General features: G+C 47.1%; 1 pseudogene across 1 annotated transcript; it reads left to right on the forward strand.

Moving 5' to 3' along the window:
- Positions 1-15741: 15741 nt before the first annotated feature.
- On the forward strand, positions 15742-16837 carry LOC123143246 (alpha/beta-gliadin A-II-like; annotated as a pseudogene). The gene has a single exon (XR_006470738.1). The product of XR_006470738.1 is annotated as an alpha/beta-gliadin A-II-like (transcript).
- Positions 16838-17733: the final 896 nt, after the last annotated feature.

Genomic DNA, 17733 nt, shown 5'->3' on the forward strand with positions numbered 1-17733 from the left:
GTGCGCGGTATTAGAGAGGCTAGCAATGGTGGAAGGAAGAAAGTGCGTATAATCCATGGACTCAACATTAGCCATAAAGAACTCATATACTTATTGCAAAAATCTACAAGTTATCGAAGCAAAGTATTACCCGCATCATCCTAGGGGGATAGATTGGTAGGAAAAGACCATCGCTCGTCCCCGACCGCCACTCATAAGGAAGACAATCAATAAATAAATCATGCTCCAACTTCATCACATCACGGTTCACCATACGTGCATGCTAAGGGAATCACAAACTTTAACACAAGTATTTCGCAAATTCAAAACTACTCAACTAGCATGACTCTAATATCACCATCTCCATATCTCAAAACAATTATCAAGTATCAAACTTCTCATAGTATTCAACACACTCATAAGATTTTTTTACTAATCTTGAGTGCCTATCATAATTAAAGCAAATTACCACACTGTTTTGTAGGACTATCAAAATAATCTAAGTGAATCATGAGAGAACAATAGTTTCTATAAAACAAAACCACCACCGTGCTGTAAAAGATATACGTGAAGCACTAGAGCAAAAACTATATAGCTCAAAAGATATAAGTGAAGCACATAGAGTATTCTAACAATTTCCGAATCATGTGTGTCTCTCTCAAAAGGTGTGTACTGCAAGGATTAGTGTGGCAAACTAACAAATAAAGACTTCAAATAATACAAGACGCTCCAAGCAAAACACATATCATGTGGTGAACAAAAATATAGCTCCAAGTAAAGTTACCGATGGAAGTAGACGAAAGAGGGGATGCCTTCCGGGGCATCCCCAAGCTTTGGCTTTTAGTTGTCCTTAGATTATCTTGGGGTGCCATGGGCATCCCCAAGCTTAGGCTCTTGCCACTCCTTGTTTCATAATCCATCAAATCTTTCATCCAAAACTTGAAAACTTCACAACACAAAACTGAGCAGAAAATCTCGTGAGCTCCGTTAGCAAAAGAAAAGAAAACACCACTTCAAGGTACTGTAATGAACTCATTCTTTATTTATATTGGTGTTAAACCTACTGTATTCCAACTTGTCTATGGTTTATATACTATTTTACTAGCCATAGATTCATCAAAATAAGCAAACAACACACGAAAAACATAATCTGTCAAAAACAGAACAGTCTGTAGTAATCTATAACTAACGCAATTTTCTGCGACTCCAAAAATTGACCCAAAATAGGAAGACCTAGCCAATTTTTTTATTTATCAGCAGCAATTGGAATCAATATTTTATCACGTCCTGGTGATTTTTAACAATTATTTTCGTGAACAGAAAGTTTCTGGAATTTTCAGCAAGATCAAATAACTATCATCCAAGAAGATCCTATAGGTTAACCTTGGCACAAACACTAATTAAAACATAAAAACACATGTAACCAGAGGCTAGATCAAATATTTATTCCTAAACAAAAGAAAAAAGCAAAAAAACTAAAAATAAAATTGGGTTGCCTCCCAACAAGCGCTATCGTTTAACGCCCCTAGCTTGGCATAATAGCAAGGATAGATCTAGGTATTGCCATCTTTGGTAGGCAATCCATAAGTGGCTCTCATAATAGATTCATAAGGTAATTTTATTTTATTTCTAGGGAAGTTTTCCATGCCTTTCCTTAATGGAAATTGGAATCTAATATTCCCTTGCTTCGTATCAATAATTGCACCAATCGTTCTAAGGAAAGGTCTACCAAGAATAATAGGACATGAAGGATTGCAATCTATATCAAGAACAATAAAATCTACAGGCACATAATTCCTATTTGCAACAATAAGAACATCATCAATTCTTCCCATAGGTTTCTTAATGGTGGAATCCGCAAGGTGCAAGTTTAAAGAGCAATCATCAAAATCACGGAAACCTAGCAAATCGCACAAAGTCTTTGGAATCGTGGAAACAGTAGCACCCAAATCACACAAAGCATAGCATTCATGATCTTTAATTTTTATTTTAATAGTAGGTTCCCACTCATCATAAAGTTTTCTAGGGATAGAAACTTCCAACTCAAGTTTTTCTTCATAAGATTGCATCAAAGCATCAACGATATGTTTAGTAAGGCTTTATTTTGACTATAAGCGTGTGGAGCATTTAGCACGGATTGCAACAAGGAAATACAATCTATCAAAGAGAAATTATCATAATTAAATTCCTTTAAATCCAAAATAGTGGGTTCATTAATATCTAGAGTTTTGATTTCTTCAATCCCACTTTTACCAATTTTTGCATCAAGATCTAAAAACTCAGAATTTTTGGAATGCCTTCTAGGTAGAGGTGGATCATATTCAGTCCCATCATTATCAAGATTCATATTGCAAAACAAAGATTTAATAGGGGACACATCAATAACTTTTAGATCTTCATCTTTATTTTCATAGAAACTAGAAGAACACGCTTTCACAAAACAATCTTTCTTAGCACGCATCCTAGCGGTTCTTTCTGTGCACTCATCAATGGAAATTCTCATGGCCTTGAGAGACTCATTGATATCATGCTTAGGAGAAATTCTATCAGCGTTCCTAGCCAATTCATCAACTTTAAGCAATTTTTCTTCAAGCAAAGCATTGAAATTGTTTTGCGAATTCATAAATTCTTTAACACTAGTCTCAAATTCAGAAGGCATCTTATTAAAATTTCCATAATAATTGTTGTAGGAATTACCATAATTATTAGAGGAATTACTAGGATACGGCCTTGGATTAAAGTTTCCTCTATACGCGTTGTTACCAAAATTATTCCGACCAACAAAATTCACATCCATAGATTCATTATTATTCTCAATAAAAGTAGACAAAGGCATATCATTAGGATCAGAAGAAACACTTTTATTAGCAAATAATTTCATAAGTTCATCCATCTTTCCACTCAAAACATTAATTTCTTCTATCGCATGCACTTTTTTATTAGTGGATTTTTCGGTGTGCCATTGAGAATAATTAACCATAATATTATCTAGGAGTTTAGTAGCTTCTCCTAAAGTGATTTCCATAAAAGTGCCTCCCGCGGCCGAATCTAAAAGATTTCTAGAAGAAAAATTCAATCCGGCATAAAATTTTTGTATAATCATCCACAAATTCAAACCATGAGTAGGGCAATTACGTATCATTAATTTCATCCTCTCGCAAGCTTGTGCAACATGTTCATGATCAAGTTGCTTAAAATTCATAATATCATTTCTAAGAGAGATGATCTTAGCGGGGGGGAAATACTTAGAGATAAAAGCATCTTTGCACTTATTTCAAGAATCACTACTATTTTTAGGCAAAGACGAAAACCAAGCTTTAGCACGATCTCTAAGTGAAAAAGGAAATAGCTTCAATTTAACAATATCATTGTCCACATCTTTCTTCTTTTGCATATCACACAAATCAACGAAGTTGCCATGTCTAGGAATGCTTGAAGCTTCAAAGATTTCCTATAATACAACATGCCTCTAACTATTCACAAAAAGAAAAACATGTAAATGCGGAATCAACCAAATGATGGTAAATTGTAGTTGATTTTGGCCAAGCAAACGTCAGATGAAAGAAACATACATGAGTGAACATCACGATTGGATGTTTTATTCAAATTTAACAGGTTAAACTCACCAAATCCATCTGGATATTTAGTATTAAACTTCAACAGATGGTCAGTTGTAGCTAGATTCACACCACTGCAGCAAAATTCCATCTGCCACGGTTACATCACACCATCTTTTCATCGTTACTATTTAAATTCCAAATGCCTGCAACTCATTTTTTTTGTTACGATGTATGCATGATTTTTAACTCAAGAGGAAGAGGGGAAACTAAATCCAAGAAAAGAACACCAAGGAAGCATCCAAAATAGAGAAAGGAAAAATCCAAAATAGAGGCAGAATCGAAGGGAAGAAACCCCATAAAAAATAGGAGATCAAACGGTGAAAAAAATCTAAGAGTCAAACAATTCCAGGTAAGACCAAATCGACGGCAAAATAGCACAAGAGGGACTCACATTAACAGGTATACCAGGTATACCAATTCAGAAAGAAGTGTAAAGCGAACAGTGCAATGGACCACTAGTATAAATTGGATGTACACAAACATGGGACTTAAACAGGAACTGCGAGATGCAGGGTTCATGTGCAAACCCAAAAAACGGAAAACTGAAACCCACAACAAGATTTTATCTTCATATATATATATATATATATATATATATATATATATATATATATATTCAAGGCTCGCCCTATCTATTAGTTGCTTCTTGCGAATCCCCACCTATCAAGCGTTTTCTCTGAATAAACAAACACAATAGTATTCTCTGAATTATACTGTACAACGGTAATTAACCAAGCGACTGGAATTAACAATATTATGAGCTACTGGCTTTTTAGTCAGGTAAATATCATTCTTAAGACTACGGAAAACAGCAGGCGGCGAAGAAAACATCTATTGATGAGAACTATGCACATACTTAAGAAGGAAGTGACATCTATGGTAGCAGAACATATATCAAGCTGTTGCAGCTACATTAGCAGTTTAGCACAGTTCCTCCATAATACACAGGCTAGTGTAATTTCACAAATACAATAAGCTAACAATATATATTTGGTAGATGGAAATGGCTGGATCATGACCAATATACCATTACACATCCGATGATGCAAATAAAGAAACGAGGCCCAACAATAGTGGAAAATAAACCACAATAGAACATGTATTTGGCGAAACCTCCGTACTGCAATATCAAACATGAATTGAAATTAACAATCTAGCAAAAAAACATGACAGATGCAGTCTTGGTCATTTTTCCTTTTGTGACATCCCCTAAAAAAAGTAAAAACAATGTTGTTCGTATTTTACCAGAGATACACTGAGCTGGGACAAATCGGTCTGAAATAAAATATGATGGCTTCGGAGGATTCGAAAGGCAAGAAATTTGCTTTCTTCCAACTTATATGGTCTGCTGAACTAAACTTCGTTTCAGCGGGCTTTGGCAAAAATCTGTAACTGCATACATCAACTTGTGTGCCCTTCCTACGTCAAACTTTAAACCTGATGGATTAAATATTTTAGGTTAGGCTGAGATCAGTGTACTTTATGAGTGTTAAGTGTACTTTCTAAATAGCAGAGAAACCATAACATCTAAGCACAACCCAGCAACTTGTACAAGCTAACATCAAATCTGAAAGAGGAAATGTCGAGAACAGGTGAAGGTACCATGATCCACGACTGAGCAAAGTTATCTATAATGCTCGGTGAATATCATAAATTAGGATCAACTACGCTGAAGAACAAACGGGAAAGGAACCTAGAAAGATCTTCTGCCGGTAGAATATAACTGATACACTATCCTCATTCTCGAGATCAAGGTCGTTTCTTGAATTGCAGTTTCCTCACTGTAGTATGGGGTCATTACACTGCGAAGAACAAAGTGTCATATGAATCATTTAGAGCCCAATATTTTTCACTGAAACTCTTATGATCACATAACGAATTTAAACATAAGGTTTATTAGATATTTGTTGTTGTGAACAGATAATATATTTCTGGTGTTGACAATGTTTTGATTATGGATGCACTTCAAGATGGGTGGCAAAGATTCTGTTGTACAGGCCTCCACCTGGAATTTCATCACTTGTTATTTTTGTTTTAGAATGTCTAGGTGCATTTTTCCTTTAAGGTGGAAACAGATGTACTTGTATAAGCAACAAGAATACAAAGCGCCACTGCCATACATTGTGGAAGTTCAGTGCTTCTGTTTACAAAATCTGCTTCAAAAAACAGAAGGATTTATAATTTTTCATTACAATCAAGCGGACATGAGCTGATGAGTACAGATGTAGACATGTACTGAGAGCAGCACCCTTTCAAAAGTGGATCATTTACATGTTGGATAGTTTGATGGTCTGAAATTAGTGGTCGTGTTTCAGAATTGTTATCGAATAGTAGGGGATATATATTAACTTCTGAAATTAGTGGCTGTTTGTCAGAACTGTTATCGAATAACAGAGCACATATATTAACTTCAATAAGTGGAGTAATATCTTTGGATTCGCTGTGAGGAAAGATTACCAAAACAAAACAGAAGTGAGTGCGACGAACCAGATGAGGGCGCTCTTGAGCCTCTTCCCGACCGACCTAGATGCAGGAGCAGAACAGGGCGGATCTAATCAGCCAACGAATAAAGCCGAGGCAGGTAGAGGAAGTAAGGGGGGAAGAAGACTGACTTGTCCTGGTCGCCCTCGTAGTAGAACCTGTGTTTTGATTTTCGGCCGAAAAAAGAGGATTTCGGCTGAATTTCGGCCATCTCGGCCTGGGGCGAAAAGTGTATTTAGGCCGAAATTGTTCAAATTTAGCAAATTTTGGTCAAATTTAAGTCAAATTGCAGTCAAAATTTGGTCAAATTTCAGCCGAAATTTTTGAAAATGGCTGAAATTCGGCCATCTCAGCCTAGGGAGGAAAAAAAGCTCAAACCGAAAATCAAAACACATAGTAGAACATGGCGAACAGGATGACGAGGAAGACGAGGACAGCGTCGAGGATGTAGACGACGAGCCAGAGCGTGTTCATGGGCAGGATCAAGCATGGGCAGGATAAGGGCGCAGGCCCCGTTGTAGGCGGCGTGCTTGCAGGCCTGGCAGTTGGCGACGTCGGCGGGGAGCATGAGGATGGAGAGGACGGCGACGGTGATGCCGAGCACGACGACGAGCTTGAGGAAGTAGGCCTGGTTGGCATCATCCGGGTGCTGGTAGTTGACGAGCAGGTAGACGCTGACGAGGAGCACCAGGATGCTGACCACCGCCGCCACGATCACTAGCGCCACGTTAAAAACCCCATCTCCTCGGGGCTCCGGTCCCGGTTCCGGCCCGCCGCCTCGCCCCCGTTGGTCGGTCAGATCTCTCTGTCCCTAGAGGCGGGGGGATACAGGCTAGGGTTTGGGCGTGGGCGGGGAATAGGCTGCTATGGTGCCTGCAGCGGGGCGTGTAGGAGAGAAGGATTAGGAGGAATAATTCACCACACTTTGATTAAGCTCTGGGATGGGTCTTATGTACAGATTACAGGGCCAGCCAGGGAGATCATGGGGTGATCCACTACCTGGGATCGTGCGCCACGATCACTACATGCGTGCGCCACGATCATATACACACACGCTACACCTAGTGTCTACGCAACTACGGTATAGCAGTACAGTACAGCCTAACACCCCCCTCCCCCGGAGTCGTGACGTCGGCGGCGGCGACGCAAAGACTGGACCGGAACTCAGAGAAAACATCCGATGGCAGGCCTTTGGTCATGATGTCGGCGAGTTGTTGGCGCGTGGGGATGTGAAGAACACGGAAGTGGCCGAGGGCGACGTGCTCCCGCACGAAATGGATGTCCAGCTCCACATGCTTAGTGCAGCGATGATGCACCGGATTGGCTGACAGGTAGACTACGGACACATTGTCACAGTACACCAGTGCCGCCTTGGTCACTGGAGCGGAGAGCTCGCCGAGAAGCTGGCGGAGCCAGATGCATTCAGCGACCGCGTTGGCGACGCCGCGGTATTCAGCTTCGGCGCTGGAGCGCGATACGGTCGCCTGGCGCTTGGAGGACCAGGAGACGAGAGCACCGCCGAGGAAGACGCAGAAGCCCGACGTGGAGCGTCGGGTGTCGGGGCAGCCGGCCCAGTCCGCATCGGTGAACGCACGGACGTCGAGCGTGGTCGAGGCGCGAAGATGAAGCCCGAGTGCGCAGGTGCCCTTCACGTACCGGAGCACGCGCTTTACGAGCGCGAGGTGGCATTAGCGCGGGTCATGCATGTGCAAGCAGATTTGCTGGACAGCGTAGGCGATCTCTGGACGCGTGATGGTGAGGTACTGCAGGGCCCCGGCGATGCTCCGATAGGCCGAGGGGTCGTCGACGCAGGGCCCATCGGCTGAGGGGAGTTTGCTCTTCGTGTCGGTGGGTGTCGGGGAAGGGCGGCAGGTGTCCATGCCGGCGCGTTCCAGGAGCTCGTCGGCATATTGTTGTTGCGACAGGAAGAAGCCAGCTCGGGTGCGGGTGACGCGGATGCCGAGGAAGAAGGCGAGCGAGCGCAGGTCCTTCATGGCGAATTCGCCTGTGAGGCGCTGGATGACATGGTGAAGCACGCGTGACGAGGACGCGGTGAGCACGATGTCGTCGACGTAGAGGAGGAGGAACGCCATGTCGTTGCCGTGCCGGAAGGTGAACAGCGATGAGTCCGAACGCGTAGCTGCGAAGCCAATGGAGCGGACGAAGCCGGCGAAGTGGAGGAACCAGGCACGGGGCGCCTGCTTGAGCCCGTACAAGGACTTGGAGAGGCGGCAGACGTGCTCTGGTTTGTCGGGGTCGACGAATCCGGCGGGCTGGAGGCACTAGACTTCCTCCTCCAAGTTGCCGTCGAGGAAGGCGTTGGAGACGTCGAGGTGGTGCACCGGCCAGCCGCGCGACGCGGCCAGAGTGAGCACCGTGTGGATCGTCGCTGGCTTGATGACGGGGGAGAACGTCTCGCCGTAGTCGACGCCAGCACACTGATGAAAGCCCCGCACGACCCAGCGTGCTTTGTTGCGGGCCAGCGCGCCGTCGGCGTCGTTTTTGTGCTTGAAGATCCACTTCCCTGTGATCAGGTTGGCGCCGGGCGGGCGGGGCACCAGCTCCCACGTGCGATTGCGCACTAGCGCATCGTACTCAGCACGCATGGCACCGAGCCAGTTCGGGTCGCGAACAGCAGCGCGAACCGAACGCGGCACCGGCGACACCGATGATGAGGTAGAGGCGGTGACCGCGTCGTAGTAGCGCGGGTTGGGGCGGAAGATGCCGCGCTGGGCACGCGTGACCATGGGCACAGGAGGCGCCGGTGCGCGGGGCGCCGCTGGTGGCGCGCTCGGAGACGAGCTGTCGGAGGAGCCGCTGGCGGAGTTGTCGGAGGAGCCGCTGGCGGACACGAAGACAGGCGGACCAGGCGCGGATGGGCACGTCGAGGACGGAGCCGAGCCGCCATCGGAAGCGCCCGCAGCGTACCGCGAGCTGACGCGGCGCGCCCCGCTGGTTGGCGAGGATGAGCGGGGCAGGCCGGTGATGGAGATCGGGCGCGCCGGCAGCACGGGTGACATGCTGCTGTCAGGCACCGGTGGAAGCGCGGGCAGCGCAGGAGGCCGGACGACGAGCGGGATCTGCAGGGTAGAGGGTACGACGGGTGGCGTAGGCGACGGGGAAGAGGATGCGAACGGGAAAACGTGTTCGTGGAAGAGAACGTGGCGAGACGTGAGGACGCGGCGAGAGGTGAGGTCAAAGCAGCGAAAACCACGATGATCGGGAGGGTACCCGAGGAAGACGCAGGCGATAGAACGTGGCTCGAGCTTATGATGGGTGGTGGCGGTGACGTTCGGATAGCAGAGGCATCCAAAGACGCGGAGCTGCGAGTAATCTGGGGCGACGCCGAGCAGGAGTTCGTGCGGAGTGCAGGGCGCCGAGGCAGGGCCGACGATTGAGCAGGTAGGTCGAGGTGTTGAGAGCCTCGGCCCAGAAGCGAGCGGGCATGTGCGCATGACAGAGAAGCACACGAACGCCATCGTTGATCGTGCGGAGAACTCGCTCGTCCTTGCCGTTCTGCTGACTGGCGTATGGGCAGGTGAGACGGAAGTTTGTGCCGTGGCGAGCAAGCAGAGAGCGCATGGCTGCGCTGTCGAATTCACGACCATTGCCCGTTTGCAGTGCAAGTACGGGTAACTGAAACTGAGTCTGAACATAGGCAAAGAAATCAACAAGTATGGGAGGAACTTCAGACTTGTGTTTCAGAGGGAAAGTCCAGACATAGTGACTGAAATCATCTAGTACAACTAAGTAAAACTGATAGCCGGATATGCTTACAACGGGAGGGGTCCATACATCAAGGTTTAAAAGTTGGAAAGGAAAGAAACTAGCAGTGGTGGATGTCTGAAACGGGAGCCAGGTGTGTTTGCCAACACGACAGGCATGACAGACAGGCGGATCACGGCAGAACTCCAGGGACTGATCGGCAGCAACGGTGTGGAGTGCGGCAGCCCCTGGGTGGCCGAGACGTTGATGCCACAGGTCGGTCGTGGCGGAGCCGGCGAAGATGCCCGGGGAATGGACGGATGGCCGCACCACGGGATAGAGATCGCCGTCGGAGTCAGATCGGAGAATCACCACCCTGGTTCGTAGGTCCTTGACAGAGAAACCACGAGCGTCAAATTCAACAGAAACGGGGTAGGAACGACAAAGCTGCCGAACTGAAAGTAGGTTTTTGACGATAGATGGAGAGACGAGAACGTTGCGGAGAGGAATGGGGGAAGTGCTGGTGATCAGTGCGCCCGTGCCAACGTGGGTGATGGGCAGGCGCTCACCACTGCCCACGATGATAGATGCAGCAGTAGAGGACGGGCGAGTGGAGAGGAGATTACCAGGGGAGGACGTCATGTGCGCCGCGGCGCCGGAGTCGAGGTACCACTCCGGTGCGCTGCCAGAGGAGGAAGGGCTGGCCGAGGCGCTGTGGAGGGCGGCCTGGAGCGAGGCCATGTCCCATGGCTGGTGGGTTGCAGTCGACGAGCTGGCGCCGGGGTGCCCGTAGCCTGACAGGACGCCGGAGACGGGTGGAGTGACGCCGTAGCCGGGGAGGGTAGCGCCGTAGCCGTATGGTGCAGCCAGCGACGGGGCGGCGAACATGGCCTGCTGGTGCGGCGTACCAGGGCGGGGGCCGAGCACTCCAGCTCCAGGCGCGCGCCAAGGCATCGGCCAAGCCTGGACCATGCCGGTCCATGCGTTGGTGCCAGGTGCAGGCGTGGGGTACGCCGGGGGAGGGCGGGGAGCCTGGGAGGACGGCGTGGGCGGGCCACCACTGCCGTTGCCACGTCCGCGGCGGCATCCGCGCCCACGCCCTTGGTTGGTGTTGCTGGGCGGGGGTGTGGGTGGTGTAGGAGAGCCGCCACGCCCGGCGACGAGAGCGTGCGCAGACTGCTGGCGAGCGGTCGACTGCTCTGCTCGGTGTTCCTCAAGCAGGAGGAAGGAGCGCACCTGCAGGAACGACGGGAGCGGGACCTGCGAGGTGAGGGATGGCGGAGTGGAACTGCCGGTTCAGACCGCGGAGCAGGTTGAAGACCTGCCGCGAGTCGGTTACCGGCTGCCCGAGGTCGCAGAGTTGATCCGTGAACGACTTCATCTTGGTGCAGTACGCCATGATCGACATGTCGCCCTGAACGACAGCGTGGTACTCGGCGTCGAGGTAGACAGCGCGAGCGAGGTGGTTGTCGCGGAAGATTCCATCGACCGCAGTCCAGACGGCCAGAGCAGTGTCGTCCGGCTGCATGACGGCGTCGAGCAGGTCCGGCGATATGGTGGTGTAGAACCAATGGACGACGACGTGATCAGCCATGCCCCACTTGGGATCATCGTGGCGGTGCATGGCCGTGGTGTCGACGTGAGTGCGGAGGCCGAACATGCCGATGACGGTGTCGAAGTGGCGGCGCCACTGCGTGTAGTTGCCGGCGAGAAGGTCGAGGGTGACCGGGACATGACGACGGATGTCCACGGTCTGCAGGATCGCGGAGGCGACAGGTGCTGTAGGAGGAGGAAGAGGGATGACGGGCACTGCGGGCGCGACAGGTGCTAGAGCCGGCGGTGCGTTGGCCAGGGGGACAGCGTTGAGGACGCCGTCGGCGCCGTGCTGCGAGGAGCGAGGGAACACGACGGGGTTTTCATCCATGGCGGCGGAAGCGGGACTGGCGACCTGCGCGAAGGGATTGAGCAGGTCGGGGGAGTCTGATACCATATAGGAAAGAAGGATTAGGAGGAATAATTCACCACACTTTGATTGAGCTCTCGGTTGGGTCTTATGTACAGATTACAGGGCCAGGGAGATCATGGGGTGATCCACTACCTGGGATCGTGCGCCACGATCACTATATGCGTGCGCCACGATTATATACACACATGCTACAACTAGTGTCTACGCAACTACGGTATAGCAGTACAGTACAGTCTAACAGGGCGGCCACCGGCGGGGAGGGCGGGATCCGCGCGGGGTGGCGGGATTTGGGCAGGCGGTGGGCTCGGGGGAGGGCGGTGGCAGCGAAGCAGCAAGGAGGGGCTGGAGGAGATGAAACGAAAGAGGTCGCGTGACACAGCGACAGCGTCGTCCAATCCCCTCGCTGCCGATTTAAAAAAAGGTAATGATAACTCCCGAACGTTCAGGAGTTAAGCATGGCAACCCGAACGGGTTTAGATGGCAAGTTTAGTTTGCGTGAGATTAGGGAAACATGGTAATTTTCTGACAAAAGAAATGAAAAAGGACGAAGTTGCCATCCCCTATCAACTAAAGTTGCCATCCCCTATGAACTAAAGTTGCCATGTAAAAACGTTCGGGACGAAATGCTCAAAATCCGAACGTTCGGAAGTTATTGGATTCAAAAAAAATCCCCTTGCTGCCAATCGCTGGCCCGTTTCTTTTTTCGCCCAATCGCTAGGTGATGACGTGGCTATCACGGGAAGGCGCCCTTGATGCGTAGTCGAATGGTTTTAATTAATAGGAAGCGAGTGCTTACTCTAGTTACTGAATTATGTACACCAAATAAAGCCATTTACACGTAGTTAATGACAAAAAAAGTTGATGTTTGCTGCGCAAACGTGTAGTACAAATTAAGAAGTGCAAGATAAAAAAAATGCTGGTCCTTGATTCGTTGTTGATCGTCAGCATGCCATCATCAATTTGTAGTTAATTATCATACAAATTGGCTCTTTCATAGAGTTGGAGGCTAGCTCCTTTGATCAGCACGCGCTTAAACATAAACAGCACGTATATGTTTTGTCTCCGGAGTTCAATTCTTCATCGGCCAGCAAAAATGGCCCGACCGGGTAGAGGAAAAGGCATGTTTGTTAGTACGCCTGGAGGAAATGCCTTTGATTAGGGCATCTTCAACAGCGACCAGTAAATTTCCTCCCGCGTTCGTCCACGGATAGGGGATCAGTCCGCGGATACGGATACAGGAATCATCCATCCAACGCTGTCCGCGTATATTTCAAACACATGTTTTTTTGAAAATAGGATGAAATTCATGCAAACACAATGGATTTCATACAAACCGGACAAAAATGTTTACATTTTGGACATATTTTTTTTACTAAAAACTCTACAGCCGGTGCCGGCGAATATCCACTCCGGCGACATGGATACCCTTGACTAGTCTACTGCCGGCCGCAGCGGATCTCCAATGTCGTCCCCATGTCCGGCAGCTATGAGCCCTAGAGGTATATGCTTCAGCGCAAAGAGCGGCTCGCCTCCCTACCGCTCATCGGAGTGGAACAACCAGCTGATGCTTCTGCCGATGGAAAGGGTCCCTACGCTACACAGATTAGAGTTGGTTTTGGGCTGGGAACGGCGGTGGCCTGCCAGAGCGCAAGATACCGACTGTGTATGCTGGTGTCACCTGGTGTGGCATTCGTGGGACCCAAGCGGCAGCGCCTCCTCGATGATGGCGGCGAGCGCGGACGTGTTGGACACCACCTCGTCGATGTCCGTGCAGCCCGCTTCTTTCTCTGTAGGAAGGACGCGGTTACGCTCGCGTTGACATCGGATGACTTGGTCACATGCACGGGAGGGGCGGTATGACATGGCACCGCCAATGGCAGCCATGATGCCCGCGCCACCGTGCTCCCTCCCAGTGCCGACCTGGAGCAACTTGCCACTCCTCGGCTCGTGACCGGTGGGCTTGACAAGCCACCTAGCCATTTTTTATGCCAGACAACTCTTCTTCCTGCTCGTCAGATGTCATGGATAAAACTGTTTAAGGAGGAAAATGATGAGTGGACGTGTGATGCGGTTCTTGCCCAACATCTGACATTGTTTAAATAGCGAGGGGACACGAGAGGAGCCAACCGGCGTTCTGTTTAATGCTAACCGGCTCGCGAATGAACATGTGGCCGGAGTAATTATCCTGGCACACACGAGGGTTTAATGGTGGAAGGCGGGCAGTCTGCAGGAATGAGGCGAGGATGTGTGCTTAGCCGGCGTGCAGCAGGCGGCGCCCTCGGCCGGCGTGCTGCTTCCATTGCGGAGGCAGTGAGAGGTCGCGTCCGCTCTGCAGCGCATGAATGCGGGCCACTGGCGCAGAGCGGGAACGCGTGCGGGCGAGGGAGGAGGGGGTTTGGGCGGGTGGTTAGAAGAGGTCGTGGGTGTTGTCCGAACGCCTGCAAATCCCCCCTCCATGTTTATCTCCAGTTTGCGGGAGAAAGTACGTCCGGACCGTCTCCAATGGACCAATACAGGCACGCATTGGATGGCACAACACGTCCGGACCATGTGGTCCGGATGGTTGTGAACAGTTTAATTGAGGGTCGGCGTTGGAGATGCCTTAGAGTTTATGAATCCATTGTGTTTTTCTAATCATAAAAAAGCACTTACAATAAGTTATAAGGAAAGACACGTTTATATGTTAGGTTCAGACTCCAGCTTTCGTTTTACATATGCTTTATTCATCCGACTGATTCCAATAGAGTGAGCCTAGCGTTGTTTTTCTGGAAACTCGCGCGATGAGGAGACATGCATACACATTCTTTCAAGCAAATCACATCCATTCTTTTTAACTCATTTTTCTTCTTTTAATAATATAATAGATCATTTATATTTTTTATCTGAAACAGTTGACGTGTAATTTATATTGTAATCTGAGAATAATGTTTGGATTTTACTTTCAAATATATTTGAAATGGCCATGATGGAATCACATCCATTTATTTTGTTATTATTTGAATTTGATCCAAAAGATTAATAATGAGTAGAGGTCATGTCAACTTTTCTGAGAACTTTGCTAATCAAAATATAAATTTTATTTAAAAACATCTATTTTTTAGCACGCATGAAAAACATAACACGTATCTTTTCACACATAATGAACGGTTGTCATAAGAACTCATGCCATGCCACAACCTCCCTCCGACCCTGCCAACATTGTTGCAGCTGCACTCGCAAGCTTTAGCGTAGATGATAATTTATACAATTTGCGTAAAACAAAATAAGATCTACAAATGAATAGAAGCTAGAACGTACATTGGCATGCACACACATTGCAAGCCATACTAACCTGATAAGTGTTAATAACTTGTACAACATATACAGCACTTAAGACAAGTAAAAGCAATTTGATGAGTCATGGTCTATCAAAGCCACATTACTAGTCTAATCCATCTTAACAGGTCACACATGATTAAAATCTTGTTTGTGTGCAAGTCAAGCTTATCTAGTTTACATGTAACAACTTGTAGAACATTACAAAATTTATGTTTGCTAATAACTTCTAGAACACTACAACACTTGACATGTAAAAGGAATTTGATGAGTCATGGCCTACTAAAGCAAGTTATATTACTAGTCTTATCTACCTTAACAGGCCACACAAGATTACAAACCAAGTTCTGTGCCAGCCATGCTTATCTAGTTTATGCGTAACAATTTGCAGAAAATTACAAACTTAGTTTCAGAAAAATAGGCAATCTAGATTAGTGTTTGAGCTGTAAAGTGAATAAAATGAGTCATGCGTGTTATCACACCTTTTTGGTTGTGGAATGATAGTGCAACAACAAGGAACTTTAATGACCAGTTCAAGAATACACTTGTAAGTAGAGCCACCGAACACAACATACCAAATTATGATTTTGAGAAGCATCCAAGCACTTCCACACAAGCAAATGCCAACTGTGAAAGAGATCATGCCATGGCAGCTATAAATAGGCCCGTAGCATGACGATCATCCTTCCTCATCCATCATTCTCATAAGTAGAGCGCATCATTTAAGCCAAGCAAGCAGTGCTCAATACAAATCCACCATGAAGACCTTTCTCATCCTTGCCCTCCTTGCTATTGTAGCAACCACCGCCACAATTGCAGTTAGAGTTCCAGTGCCACAATTGCAGCCACAAAATCCATCTCAGCAACAACCACAAGAGCAAGTTCCATTGGTACAACAACAGCAATTTCCAGGGCAGCAACAACCATTTCCACCACAACAGCCATATCCGCAGCCGCAACCATTTCCATCACAACAACCATATCTGCAGCTGCAACCATTTCCGCAGCCGCAACTACCATATCCGCAGCCGCAACCATTTCGACCACAACAACCATATCCACAACCGCAACCACAGTATTCGCAACCACAACAACCAATTTCGCAGCAGCAGCAACAACAACAACAACAACAACAACAACAACAACAAATCCTTCAACAAATTTTGCAACAACAACTGATTCCATGCAGGGATGTTGTATTGCAACAACACAACATAGCGCATGGAAGCTCACAAGTTTTGCAACAAAGTACTTACCAGCTGGTGCAACAATTGTGTTGTCAGCAGCTGCGGTAGATCCCCAAGCAGTCGCGGTGCCAAGCCATCCACAATGTTGTTCATGCTATTATTCTGCATCAACAACAACAACAACAACAACCGTTGAGCCAGGTCTCCTTCCAACAGCCTCAACAACAATATCCATCAGGCCAGGGCTCCTTCCAGCCATCTCAGCAAAACCCACAGGCCCAGGGCTCTGTCCAGCCTCAACAACTGCCCCAGTTTGAGGAAATAAGGAACCTAGCGCTAGAGACGCTACCTGCAATGTGCAATGTCTATATCCCTCCATATTGCACCATTGCTCAAGTTGGCATCTTTGGTACTAACTGAGAAGAGAAGAACTCTAGTAGTAGATATATGATACACCGTTTTCTTAGTCCATGGTTTGGTCGTTGTAGCGGTGAAAAAATAAAGTGACATGCACTATCATGTAAGAACCCGAACTATACTAGTTCAAACATGGGAATAAAAGACAAACACATGTCTTGTCTACATATGATTGTTTGTTTGAGTTCCACTCATGTGCCCACTCACAAGTTCACCCCTAATTATATATATTATGCATTAAGTAGATATTTATGTTGCATTAATCTAAAGATAACAAAATGAGTCTGAAATTTGAATTAAATTGAAGTATTTCCTTGGACTTTCAAATGGAGTATTATTAAAGTAGTAAGGACTACCCACATCCTTGGCTTGCCCTTGATCAATTATTTCCAGAGAAGCGTTCAATTCGTCAATCAATTACATTGATTTTTGTGGCTGGTACTTCTCCTCAACATGAGTATATTCATCGCGGCTACTCCAAATAGGCATGAATGAGGTACTGGTGCTCTGGAGCACTGGTACCTAACTGCTTCTCATGTGAAGGGGTGCGGGCGCGGGAGAGGTGTTTTTGGTGGGCCAGGGGAGTAAGAATCGGCCGTGGCAGCGGTCCAGACGCCCACAAAGCCCCGTAGTTTGTTTTTGGTTTACAGGAAAATGCACATCCAGACCGGCCTGCAGGCCGATATAGGACCGTATTGGATGGCAAAACATGTCCGGATGGTCACGAGCAGTTTAAGGGTTAGCTTTTGTAACGCCCGGTTAGTTATGCTATGGTAATTCCCTGCTAATGATGTCACGTCAGCACGATTACTGTTGTTAACCTCACAATGATTCAATCCCATTCAAATTCAAATTTAAAATAAAGGCAAACATCAAAAGTTTCAAACATTAAAACTAAAATCTTCGAGAGGTGAAAAATAATGCATAAGTAATTATGGTGGAGAAACCACACTTTTATAAAATGTTTAAATACTCTAAAAATAATAAAACAGTGGCTTAAACTATTATTTAAATGATTTTAAAATAGTAAACATGTTCTAACTAAATTAATTGGGTACCAAAC

Source organism: Triticum aestivum, chromosome 6D (genome assembly GCF_018294505.1).
Source record: "Triticum aestivum cultivar Chinese Spring chromosome 6D, IWGSC CS RefSeq v2.1, whole genome shotgun sequence".
Lineage (NCBI taxonomy): Eukaryota > Viridiplantae > Streptophyta > Magnoliopsida > Poales > Poaceae > Triticum > Triticum aestivum.